This window comes from Metopolophium dirhodum, chromosome 8 (genome assembly GCF_019925205.1).
Source record: "Metopolophium dirhodum isolate CAU chromosome 8, ASM1992520v1, whole genome shotgun sequence".
In the NCBI taxonomy this organism is placed as follows: domain Eukaryota; kingdom Metazoa; phylum Arthropoda; class Insecta; order Hemiptera; family Aphididae; genus Metopolophium; species Metopolophium dirhodum.
Window position 1 is genome coordinate 32,737,866 of NC_083567.1, and position 14,872 is coordinate 32,752,737.

Genomic DNA, 14,872 nt, shown 5'->3' on the forward strand with positions numbered 1-14,872 from the left:
AGACATACGTCGTGCGTGCACACGTACTCGCACTCGTTTATAAAATACGCGCACAAAACCGCGGTCCGGAGGGTCGTCGAAACCGCAAATGACGACGACGACGACGACGACGATGACGATGAGTCCGAACGTGTTTGTCAGCTACATCCGCGCGGAGGAGAACTGGTCGGATACCTAACGTGTATTTTAGAGGTCACCGAAAAGAATAAAAATGCACATACTCGTACTTGTTGTATTATACGCGTACACCGAGCGCGGCCGCTTCCTATCTACGATATTATTATTATTATTATTATTATTATTATTATTATTATTATACAATAATATATTATAATGTAATATTATTGTTGTGAGAATACCGCGGCGTATATTATATTATTATATTATTACGATATTCGAACGGTGGCGGACACGCGTGATAGTTCTGCAGCTAAATATCGCCTACTCCGAATGTTGACACGTCGTTTTATATGGTTGCATTGTTTTTTTAAAATTTTTTTATTACGGTCGACCTCGTCGAACGACGTGAACTGCGAGCCGGCATTATGCTGCACATTACAGATTATTATTATGAGTAGATACCTCTTCTACGCGTACAGCGTATTATCGCGAATAAAGACCGCAGCAGAATTCCCCACACCGTTACCCACACGCAACGAGACCTCGCGGGACGGTGTTATGTCAGGTATGGGTGACGGAGTCGACGAAACGTTTTTCGGACGGCCCAGCAGTAATCATTACACGGAGACGTAACCGGCGCTGTGACTTTTAGTTTACCTGTGTGCCCGCTACAATGGTTACTATGGTCAATACCATAGTATTATTTACCACGACGTGCTGTAATTGCGGGTGGGCGGTGACAAAAGACCACAATGACTGAGTGACACAGTGACTGAACGTCAGACAACCGTTTTACTTTTCAACACTATGAATCCAGCGATCGGTGATCAACGGGACGTGTTTACAAATAATTATTACGATCATACTATTGTTATATGATTCCTCGAAGAAGAAGAAGAAGAAGAAGACGTAGGAGATTATCATGTCATCACTCATTAGTGTATACCGTTTTTAGAATTTATTTAAAGTGTAACAAAAATGTATAGGTGCGAGTTCCCAAATATTGTGTTTTGTAAGTATACAATATTCCTGTATACATATGTGATCGCAACTTTTCAGTTTTCCAAAATCATATGGAACAACTATCATTATTAAACGTATTAAAATATAATTTAATTTAGTCAAAAAATGTGTCATTTTCTCAACGTCACTCGTTGTTTTTTCTTTTACAAATAAATTATTACAAATTACAATAAATCGTTTTCTTATATTATTGTTTAAATTGACCTAAACTGTTTATTATAATTAAAACAACGTAAGCAATGACGTCTGGATACGACAACGTAACTTGCAGTATCTTTTTTTTAACGTGATATCGAAGACCAAATTGCAGTACCTACCTACAGAAAAAGTTATCATAGTTAGGTGTCAGTTTTTATAAAAAAATTTATAAATGTAATATATATGTATATGAATATAATGTATTATGCCTTGTTGCTTATACAACATATTATTATAGGTACTTAACGTATAATAAATGTTTATATTAAATAATTATTGTTTTAAATTATATTAGCACATATGATAATATGTATGAACATAAAAACTAAACAATACTATTTAACTAATTAATAACAGTATCTAGACCTAGGGTAATATATTATTTTGTAAGTTAAATTTATAATTATTGTATTAGGAAGGTAATAATCTTATTTTATACAGTCGTTCATCGTCATTTATCATCATCATCATCATCATCATCATCATCATTATCATTATCATCATAATCATTTAACATTATGTGTACCTTGCGACTTCATTCATTGTAATTCATAACTAATAATAATAAACTTAATATTTATGTAAGAATTAAGTTATTATTATTATTATTACATGAATGATAATAATGGTAACATAAGTACCAATTTACATGCGTTCCTAATTTCGAAAAAATATCATAAATTATTAATTTTTTTATTTCATTCCGATATTATATGATGATAGTAATTACCAGTTACAGTATTTTTCAATACTTCTAAAATTTTTGGAATGCATTTGTTTACATACTGGATATTTACATGGGACTTACAGTATAATTAATTTAATATAACCTCCAAGGGTCCGGAAACACGGTTAGTAACGTTCACCTGTATAAACATAGTCATAATGTTATTAAATATATAGTTATGTATTTAGTAATACTTATTTAATTACTAATTAGTATTACTCACAATGTTACATTATCGCACCATTATATATTATTATACAACCAATAATATAATCCATATTATTTCACACATTAATATAACAGGAGCACTTAAAATAGGTAGTTCAAAGAATTCAGTAAAATTAATTTTAGAAGGTCTTATAGTGTGATATTAACTATCGTTTTTAAAATATAATTCATGAATTTGAATAAGCAAATACATTTGAAAGCTCTAATTTGTTATATATATTTAGAAAGTTGCAAGAGAAATATTAATAGTTAGGTAGGTACTTATTATTGAATTTCCTTATTTACAAGTATTATAATATACTGATACAATGATACCAATGGCCAATCACTAAATCCAAAAATGTTACTACTTACTTATTAACAAAAACAGTTTTATATTTCATAGTTTTTCCTAGAAGAGAATAAATTTCGAGTGGCTTCTTTCAATGGAAGATTGAATTTTAATCAGATATAACTGTATAATTAAGTATTAACCAAATTTTAGATTCTGAGTGGAACGATTTTCTTTTTTTTAGTGTCTGTGTACACGATACGTAGTTGAAATAATGTTTCGATTTTCAACTTCAGTATCTTGTTTGATGGAAAAGTGAATATTTTTGGTGCAATACACAGGTTAAAATTTAAAATTCCTAATAGTTTTCAAAAGCGCCGGGAAAAACAACATAAAAATTAAGGAAAAACGGGAATTTTTACGCAAATTCGGTTTTCCACAAAATCAATTTTAGTTTTTGGTGTAACTCTAAAACAAATGAACGTATATACATACAATTTTCACTGGTCTTTTATATTTACATTTTCTATACACGATAACATTTTCAAAATATTTTGATTTGTTTAAATCTGTTTAGGAACATTTTCTGTTTCCGATTGTATTAGTATTTTTTTCTATGAATGTCAATAAAACTTTATTTGTTGGGTAAAAAAGCTTCAAAATTGAATACAAGGCTCCTACTGTATTGTTCTAATGACATTTGAAAAATATTAAAAATCGTTAGTCGCAGTTTTTGTTTATAAGCATATTTTAAAGTTCAAATCTTGACAAAATACGGAAAAATCACGAAAATTAGTAAATACATAAAAATTTTACTGAATGTTTATATTTTCATTTTTTATACACCATAAAATTTTGAAAATATTTTGACTCTTTTTGGGCTGTTAACGGACATTGTCAGTTTTCAATTTTTTTTTTTCTATAAATATCAATAAAATTTTATTTGTTGGGTAAAAAAGCATGAAAATTTAATGCAAGGTTCCTGATATATTGTTACAATAGCAGTTAAAAAATATTAAAAATGCATAGGCACAATTTTTTTTTATAAGAATTGTATATTCGAATTTTGACAAAATTTATCAAATTTTAAATTTTATAATTATTTTATAGTTAAAAATGTAAAAAATGTTCAACTTTTATAACTAAAGATTGAAAATTTAAAACAAGGTTCCACGTAAATAGGTTAATATATAAATTACTCTGTTCACAATAATATCATCAAAATATTTACTTGTTAATATCATAGGCTGACTGGTTGATTTTGCTCGGAATCGTTTTTTTTATACAATGATATAATACCATTGAATTCAAATTTAACACCATCCATTACAGTGACCAACTTGTAACCTAATGTACAGCAGAGTGACATCCACTTCGCCACTTTTTATAATTACTCTGTTATAATTTAAAATAATTTTTTATTATGGTACTAAGAAGTAGATTTGAAGTAAGTCTTAAGTATCTCTTAGTTTCATATTGAACACAATTACTATTAGGTACTACCATATAAATAGTAATAATAATATGATTTGAATATTTAGAATTGTTAAATGTTGGCAAGGAGAACTTGTTAATACGCAATAAAATGTAGCCCTATTTGCAGTAGTTTTGTTGTTACAAGGGCAAGTACAGTTTATTAATCTATTTTATTTTACACTAAATCATGTACATCAAATATTTACAGCCATGTACCAATTTCCTCATTTACTAAGTACAAAGAGGTTTGATAAAATAATGTAATAAAAAAACGAGATTTTTTTATTTAACTTGTTTCGAATGTCAACCAATTGTCAACTATCAGCGATCTAGAATAGTTTATTGATATTTGATATCATTAAAACTTTGATGCATTTACAATGTGCATATTATAACTAGTACGGAATCATAATTCAACTGTTATTATACGGATAAAAATACACAAACTACGACATAACATAAAAACTAATTTAAATTCAATGCTTCATCATATTATTATTTACCGTATGAATTATAAATTATAACTACCTTTTTTTCCCTAGACTAAATATTTATATCATCAAATAATGATACTTATAGTTAGCTTTTTAATTATATATGTGGCAGTAAGTTAGCTATTATTTACTATACGCCTATACCTATACAATTAACAATTATGAATACGTCTTAGGAACCTACCAATTATATAATAAGTGAGCAACACTGACAAAAAACATTATTATAATATGTAAAGCTACTCCTAAGACAATTAATACTGTTTAAGAATGTGATGATGTATCATTACTCGCATGATTTATTACTAATGTCTAGTGATAAATCCAAAAAGTAATATATTTCTTTTGCCATTATTTACACATAAGTACCTAGTAGTTAGGTTAAGTCATCTAATTAGTATTTGTGATTTGCATGGGTAATTTCTTAAATCACGCTATTACTAAATATTAGTTAATAAAACAATAGAATAATATGCATTTCTTATATGAATATCTACTGTTTTTGTTTCCAGTTTGAAGACAAAAAAAAGTTTCCTTTAATTTGAAAGGATGTTCAGTTCTATAAAAAAATGGTATATGTTTAACGTTTCTACTCACATTATTCAATGAGTTATGAAGAATTCAATAAATCCGAGTGACGTAATTGGACCGGGTTTGCCGTAAAAAAGAACTTAACGTTTTATTAAAACTCTGATACTTCTATCGTCTTTAGCACAAAAAGACATACATTTATATGTAAATCAAACATAAAAACTAAAAATTTTAGATGGATAATTATTATTGTGTAAAGTGAGCAACTTTTACACGTTTAGATTAGTTATAATATCGAGCCCAGCCCAATGACGTCATTATAAATACTTACCCTAATATCTCCTTAAATAATATTATTTTTTTTTACATTGCATTTTGACCAAACCGTTTTAATAATAAATTCTAACTACAATAATTTAATATTAAATAATAATTTAAAGATGAGTTTTTTTTGTACAGTGTGCACCGGGCACCTTTAAAATAAACAATAATATTATATTAATCTAACACAATAAAAATGTAAACAAATTTCAGACCTAAGCATTTTTTTCCCCATAGTCACATAAAATGAACGGCCACAGAAATAATAACCGTATTTTATTTCTAATATTAATTTCGGTTCATACATTGTCATTTTATTTTACAACTAGCCTCAAGTATTTTAAACCGATAAAATAATGCAATATTTTATTATGCTGTATTGTCTTAAAGTCATAGAAAAATAATACATTTTTTTTTACTTGAATTGATTAAGCTGAGCAGCAATAAAAACTTAGGCAAGTAATATGTCAACACATCGTAATAGCTGTTATTTGTATAATATTATTCTGTGTAGTTTGTATACTCACCGTAGTTAAATTATGAAACGTCGTATGCTGCATCGGACAGCACATGAAAAGAGAATTTTTAATATTCAGTTAGCTAACGTGACTGTTGCAAAATGCGGCGACCGAAATGGAGAAGATTTATGTGCCGACATTTTAAAGGGTTTTAAGGGTTACACAATGCCTTTAAGTCAGGGAAAGAGTGGCATGGGCAAAAAGACCAACCATCAAAAATTATTCACTTTTTTTGACAAAAAAAAAATCAGATAAACTGACACGATATTAAAAAAAATCTGAGCAACTAAGTATGTAGGTATATGGTATACATATTTTATATCCTCGGATTTTTAGACGATAGATTTGGTTGTCATAAGGTTTAACATGACATGTTAAGGTTAATATTTCTTTCTGTAACCTCAATTTATATTGTTTTTATTTTTATATTGAGCTTGACTCGTATTTTTTTCGTTTGGAAACTTAATATTATGTAGGTACCAAAAAAAATATATATATACATTTTCTAACTTAATGTAATATTTGATAAAGTATTTAGTAATACTAATGACGGTTCAATACTTGTATCAATTACAACATTGTGTTGATGATGATCAATGATTATGATAATATGAACATTGAACATAATGGAATAAGACAATTAGTATAACAATAATAACTACAGTATTTAAATTCAAATTATTCAAGTTTTACCATTTTTACATGTAACATGTGTTTATACTATATAAGTAGAACAGGTGACATAAAATATAACTAATTTCGCATAAAATACTCTTGACACGTTTTGTAATACTAAATTATTATGATGTTTAAAAACTAAAATGTCCAAATGCAGTAAATTATATTTGGTCGTGTGTATTGTACATTTGTACATATTAAAGTTTAAAATAAAATATCAACAAGTTGTATACATGACTACACTACACACTACACTATTAAAGATGGATGGCTCAGTTGGTCGACACGGGTGTGAACTTCTTAAATTAAAAAGAAAAAACGATTACGGACGGATCTCGGTTTAGTGGTTTGCCACAGAAATGGTATAGACCTAATTAAAAACTGTTGTTGCTTGAAGCTACATTCAGACAGACTTACTCAAACAGTATTAAAAGAAACCACACACCATCATTATGAAACCGAAATATCAGCCTTTCCGCTCTAAATCAAAAATTGTTTTACTGTTTTATTTCTAGTGAATACTTAAGTGTTTCTTTAAAAAACCAAAATGATATTGCTAAACATGAAACATTTAAAATCATGTAGCACATCAATTTAATAATCCATATAGACATATAGTACATGTATTGTAAAAACTATGTAATCATTTTTAAAACTCGCACATTTGAGTTAAGCCCGTATAATCTTTAAACATACTTTTTTTATGAAAACTGTTCGTTTACTTATCAACAAACGAACAAAGCACAATTTATAATTGAAAAAAATGTAATTATTTTCTACGAAAATTGCATAACGAATAATACCTTGTGTGTGGTGACCATGAAAGTTCAACGGAGAAAGATAATAATTAAATCAAAATATATCGTTGGAAAAATCTTACAAGCGCGCCGTCGCTATTTTTTTATTTAAACCGAATTAAAATAATTAACCGTGTAATTATGCACATCGTATAATAACTCGGTGTTTACCTACAGAGGCAAAGTTGCACGTGGTTTTCATGTTACCTATCCACGAAAAGTTTATACATAAATGCGTTAGCGCTCTTGGTGTAATTACTATTATTATCATCATCATCAAACAAAATACTACGTACGTAACCATTTTCTGTCAAATAATAATATTAATATACCTATGTGTAAGTACCCAAGTATGCATTCTACTACGAATATTTGATATCATATTATAATACGAGATGAGATGAGAGGAACCGTGAATATTTCCAACGAAATATTATCATTATAAACGCGCGTGGTGATGATAATAATAATAATAACAACAACAACAGCAAACATGATATCGAAAAGGTCAAATACCTACCTTTCACGGTGCGATGAATCAAAAACCGAAACGACCGCGGTTTCAGGAATTCGTCCTTGGGAGAGATATTATATGACGTAATCCTTTTTTTTCGTTGTTGTCCCGTCTCAAAATAATGATAACGATTTCGATGCATGCGTATAAAAAATAAAACAGTACCTACATCGGTGTACGTAACACTATCAGTTAAAATGAGATTTCGACGGTTCGGCGTCGGTGTGCTGATGGAAAAAGCGATTGTTATAGCATCGGCGGATCACGCATTTCAAAGTATATACGTCCGTCGGTCACCAGCAGCAGAAGACGACGATAATATAGCTCTTCGGATTATAATACTATATAGTTACTCGGCTGACGGGGCAGTAGTAAACACCGTCATCGTGCAGGTGCGATAACCACTATTTAAAATCACTATTATCTCGTCGGGCCGCCGTACAATTAATTACCTATAATATGTTATCGTTATCTTTGCGACCGGACACGTGGCGAAGCGGTTGCAACGACGACGGCATGTACATTGTACATAATAGACTTTGCCTATATATATATAACTATTACGATGCGTTCGATGTGATAATATCGTATGCTGTTGTAATATAAAAACGGTACGCGGGCGATTTACGACTGTGAGGCGTCTTATAAGGTCGCGAACGGAGACGGACTGAACCGGTAGCGGAGACCACGGACGATGGATACTGTGCAGCCAGGACGATTGTGCGCGACGGGAGAGGGACCGCGAGCTTGGCCGGCGACAGCCACCGGCGAAGGATTGTCGGCGACCTTTACGCCCGCCGACCCGCGACAAAAAAGTAAAAAATATAATATAACATAATATTATTTACACGTTAGCAGCGAAACTGGTTTTTGTTTTTCCTACCGGTTTCTGTACGTATAATAATAACATAAACTACATATTATCGTAATAACGCGTGCGTGTGTTGCAGCTGTACAAGTTCTTCGCACAATCGATGGCAACAATATATGGGTGTGTGTGTGTGTGTGTGTTAATGATATTGAATCGTCGAGCTGTATAGTATACCTAGGCCGGAAACGGAAAATACGTCTTCGCCGAGCCCACGCGACCGTCAAAGCTGCAGGCGAGTGAGTATCGGACATTACTTTATTCGTCGTACACAGCCGTGTAATATATTATAACAATTACCGGAGATCGATCAAAACATTTCAAGACCGAAAAAACGCGTTCGTGTCCGATGCTTGGATTTCGCAAAACGACGATTGCAATTTTCCCGACCGTTGTTTTAATTTTCGCGGTGCGCTGGGGGGGGGGGGGGGGGTGAAAAAAATACGCCTAAACGCCTACAGACGATAATGTCATTTCATCCGATTAAGGGATATCGATCGTAAACAACCTATAGCTGTGTGCATATCGGTCGGATTTAAGGACTTCGTAGCGCCATCTCCGCGGGAAATGATAAATTACCTCGGTGGCTCAGTCGCCGCAGTAGGTGAGACGAACAATAAAACTATTATTTAAACCTAGGCTGTGCGCCGGGATTTCGCGTCGGAATAATAATTGATCCGACCGTTTTCAATCCAATACCGATTTCCAGACAAAGCCGGTATATAAACGAACATCCGATAAGCCAATCGACATTTATAATAATACGACGTGGTTCGATTTGAGTAATCGTCTGTAATGCCCCTGAAATATTTAGGTACTATTTTCTCACCTCATCGAATAGATGAGATGTAGGTACCTATATAGAATAGGCCCTACACGGGCCCGTATGACCATTCGCATTACAATTTCTTACATGTTTAAATGAATACTCTGCACAATGCGCCGAGCGATGATTATTATGGTAACAATTGCATTGGTTGATTTGCTTTTGTTTTTTAACTGTATTTCGTTATTTTTAAATAATTTTAAATAAAATAATAATTTCAATCTTAATATTTTAATGACGTAATTCTACTATTAACTATTTTTTAGATTCGATCGAAGAATGTAATTGAGAATATAATTGATTATACAATTACGTGTGTTTATTTGTGTCCGTCATCACCTTTTGGATCAATTATCACATCTTAGATTTTAAACTTCAATATAATTTTTGGTAGGAAATTTAAATTAGTTGATACTTCGGAAGGTCAAAAGTAAAAAATTCCGAGTACTCTTCTTAAAAATTGAGGGGAAAAACAATGAAAAACGGGAATTTTCACGTTTTTGACAAAATTGATTTGAATTTAGCGTAATTTCAAAAATATTTTTTTGAGTTTCTGAAGTAGTTACATTTTAACGAAATAGGATAGTCACGCGTAAAACAACGATATCTCATTAAATGCTTTTATCATGTTGTAATTTAAAAACGAATGACCATAAATCCTTGAAATTTTCAAGTAAATTATTATAGTTTATATAATATATATATATATTTATACACTAATACACAATGACGTTTTCAAAACATTTATATACATTTTTATCTATACCCTATATTATTTTATACCATTAATCTATTCACACCATTTTGTGGTAAGGTGGTATTGACGCATACATTGATGACAATAATCAATTATATAAATATAAACTATAATAATAATACAATAAACTGAATGCAATGTCTTCAGCAAATATAATTAGATCAATAGTAAAATAAATAGCTACAGTAGCAATATCAATATATATATAACTAAACATACAGTGAGTATAAGTACTTAGTAAATATAGGCTGATAGATGATAGCCCATCTTCACTTGGAATCATTTTTTGTATGCACTGATTTATCATTTAATTAAAATCGAACACATATTACATTACAGTGATTTACTCGATGACAAGGGACTTACTCAAATACACTCGACATCTACAGGCTATACAGCCTACACTACAGTAGAACGGTTTTTTTTTTTTGCTTAACGTGTACATTAACAAAACATTTATAAACCGTGTTTTTACTGAGAAATTACTACTGATGACTCATGAGTGAAATATTATACTAAAAGGGTAAGTACATGGAATAATGATTTTAGATTCTAACAGCTTACATTTTTACAGCTTTATTTCATAACCTGTTCTCAATTTTGTATTCATTATTAATTAATCCTAATTTCCTTGTTGAAGTCATTATCATAAAAAAATATTATATTATTTGTATATTTTAAAACGTCTGTTGTTATATTATTAACTATTATCAAGGTTATAACCAAAAGTAGCTGTATAAATTCATGAATGTTTATTTTAAACAAGTGGAAAGGTACGAGAATTAAAAATACGTCCAACAATCATGTGTCGTGAGCCTAAAGCAGTTTGGCCTACAGTATGTAATACACTAAATGTATTACTAATTTTATTTATGTATTATGTTTTAATTATACGTACTTAAAGCAATTACATATGAAGTTGTGGTAGAGATGTGGGCGTTCTAAACCCGTAGATTTTAGTTTCGCAATCAATTAAAATATAATATTATATACATTTTTTTGTTTATGTATTATTATTATAATTTTTAGCTTTGGTAGAAGTTTATCATTTGATTCAAAATATGTATGTTTAGATTTCACATTCTTCCTTTGAAAATTGTATTAAATGTCTACCTATTTTGAATACGGGGGCTAATAACAGTATTTTATGGCAGTATGGCACTGGTCCGAACCAAAGCAAAACATTTTCGGCCAAGTCGTCAACATAGTTTAAAGAACATGACGGTCGAAAAGGGTGGCATTTTATTCGAAACCAGGTACCCCTATGAGATTGACGTTGCGGGTGTTTCTATATTACATTAATAATTGTAAATTCAAAGTTACCTGCAAATTCCATGTCCATATGGGATGTATCAAAAACCATTTTATAAATTACTAGAAAAATTATGTTCCTTAAATTAAAATGATTTAAATATAAATAAGTTTTATCAGTATTTAAGTTTTTATATTTATTTTCGGTAACACATTCACAGAAATTCCTAAATAAATAAAAATAAAAATAATAAGCACAAAACAAGATCGACTGACAAATGATTATGTGTCTTCTGAAGTTTAAATATAAAAAGAAAAAAAAAATGAAATTACATTTTGGGAAAATAACCAAAATAAAATATATTTGTTGTGATTAGCCGCGACGTAATATTATAATGATAAAAATAAGGAAAATAATAAGGTTTAGACTCTAAATTAACAAAATATCGGCAGTTAACCATATTTAAAAAATAGATTTAAAAAAATTACGAGAATGATTCAATGGGTACGCAATTTTAGTTGTGACATATAAGTTCAGAATATGTAGTATGTACCTATTATTGAAATATATTTACTGCACAGTAAACAATAATAATGCATACTAAACTAACCGACAACAGTTAACTTTTTTTAAATAGTTTCCGCACATTTCAGCTTAAATTCAACTCTAATAAATTAAAAATAATGATATGGGGCATATATTTTAACCTGTCAGTTAAAGCAGTTCCAGCATTTAAAAATATTTTTACAAAAAAAATTGAAAACATTGACTGGATAAATCAAATGCAGAAAGTTAGATAAACAACATATCTACTAAAAACGTATTGTATTTTTCGTTACCCATTAAAAGTCAGCTCATAGTACATTTCCTTTCTACAAGCTCTAAGAATTAAGATTGTCTACCTAATCATATTTTAAAATAAACAGTCGGTTCTAACCTTAGATGGATCGAACACTTTAAGACAATACTGTTCATAACAGCACTACCTAGCTTTACACAAGATACTTTCGTAATGTCATATTGTCTTTTCTATAACACCACTATAATAACATACATTTATGAAATATTGAACTGCGTAGTAGACACTTTCGGAGTAGGTAATTACTATAAAATAATAATTAACATGCACTTTGGTGTGCACTGAAATCGATTAATTACACAACAAAGCACACTCTTCCATACTATATTATATGATTTAACAAGACTCGGGCATATTTATTAAGCCTAACTCGGCCCAATATTTGCATAAATCAAGAAATAGTTTACTATTTATGTGTTGCTAAATAAATAACTATCTTAGCTCAATAGTATATTATAATGTTATTTCAGGCCAGCATGCTGACAATTTATAAATAGTATAAAATAAAACATATTTTTATTTAAAAGTCATATGATAAAACTATAGTTATACATAATATATAATATGTATTTAAAAGAATAGAGGAATAGTAACTATTACTCGAGCTAAAATAGGTCACTCTAACTTAACACATGCTTATCTCACCAGAAAGGAACAATCGCCAGTATGTGATATTTATAATGAAATGTTAACAATAGAGCATTATAGTCATCAACTACCCCAAGTACACCAAACCCCGCTAGATCCTTAATAACCCTATCACACTTCACCAAGCCCCCAATGGAGAGAACACCGCCGTCACAATCAGTACATTTTTCCAAATATAAACTTAAGCCATACATTGTAAATAACATGTCAATATTTCAATATTTGTATTACGATATAATAATATGTATATTAATACCTTTCTTTTTTTTAATACTAACTTAATATAGGCTAAAAACATATTATGAAGACGAAGCCTTAAAATAAATTAAAAATAAAAACTATATTTAATGAGTAACATAAATTCTAAATTGGTACCGATTTCATAAATGCATCAAGTAAAATATGTTTTTACGATAGCGGTGCACACGAATTTGTCTTCCAATATAGGCAGGTGCATTTTTTATACTCAAATTATTGCCTCTCGTACTATATTTACATTAAAAATCAATAATATATCGATATATTTTATGGTACTGTAGATTATCATGATTGATTATCATATTTACCGTAACACGTTGGGAACATTTTTTTTTTTTTTTTTATATCCTTCGATCACTGACTAATATAGACCAGCATAACCACATTTGGGTATCTATTTGTTACGATGTTATGACAGGTTTGTTCGTCATAAAATTATAAAATGGACATAGTTAGAAAATTACGTAAAAATAATACTAATTTGGGACATTTTAAATATTATTTTCAAAAATTCCTGCAAATAATATACAACAAAGAAAGATGATTCTTATAGACATGTCGGTACAACATAATATATAATATATTATATTATTATCATTTATATTATATATAAAAAAAAAATAAATATCATTTGAGAAATATAATAATATGAATAATAAGTATACCTAATAAATAATAAACTATCGTTTATAAACCTTTATTACGACAAAAATAAACATAACAATTAAAAACCATTTGAATTCGTTGCATTTATTTTACTTGAAAAAAGTAGTTAAATTATAATATTTGTAAGCTTGTAACTGGGTAGGTACAACAATGTTTTGAGAATTGATGATGTTTATAACTTGTTGTGCGTAATATGAATTATGGCTAAAAAAAATGTAAAACCTGTGAATATAGTCGGAACTTGGAATAAAAATAAGCAGTGGTTCTCATTCGTATTCTTCATATATTCCAATATATTGTACAACATAGGTAGGTTACCTATTTAGTATACACCATAATCTCTTGTACCTATGTTCGTTTTTATTTTGACCTTGAATAACTTGCCAATATTCTAATGTCTATATGATGTGACAAGAATACTGATGATATTATGACAAATTCTGGTAAACGTATGTTCTGTTAAAACGTTATTTATTATTCTAATATTAATATAGCAGATTCTACCTATTTATTATTTTTACATATTATGTACACGAGTAAGAGAGTAACTAAGTATACGCATGCGTATTATGCGTACAATGTGTACATTCAAATAATGAATTCGAATCTTAAGGTAAGATATACCTTACATATCAATTATTTGTATCGTAATTCGTAATGCTATGCAATTAACTAACATATTATTTAGTAATTTTATAATTTAAAAAAGAAAAACATATAATCATTAGATAAAATTCCGTACAATAAGTATAATATGAAATGAGAAAAAAGTGGTGATTCTAAATGTGTGTGAAGACTAATGACGAAACTCCAGTTACCAGTTTAAGACTTGAGTTATGAGG

General features: G+C 29.5%; 1 protein-coding gene across 2 annotated transcripts in view; it reads right to left on the reverse strand.

The window, feature by feature from the left end:
* Nucleotides 1-8,675, reverse strand: part of LOC132951437 (ABC transporter G family member 23-like) — a 28,097-nt gene extending 19,422 nt beyond the window's left edge. The window contains exon 1 of one of the 2 annotated variants that reach the window (XM_061023244.1): nt 7,903-8,675. The gene's annotated coding sequence lies outside the window, so the exon portion shown is untranslated. Of the gene's footprint in view, nt 1-8; nt 179-7,902 lie in introns of those variants that run through there. The other variant, XM_061023245.1, reaches the window with a different exon arrangement.
* Nucleotides 8,676-14,872: the final 6,197 nt, after the last annotated feature.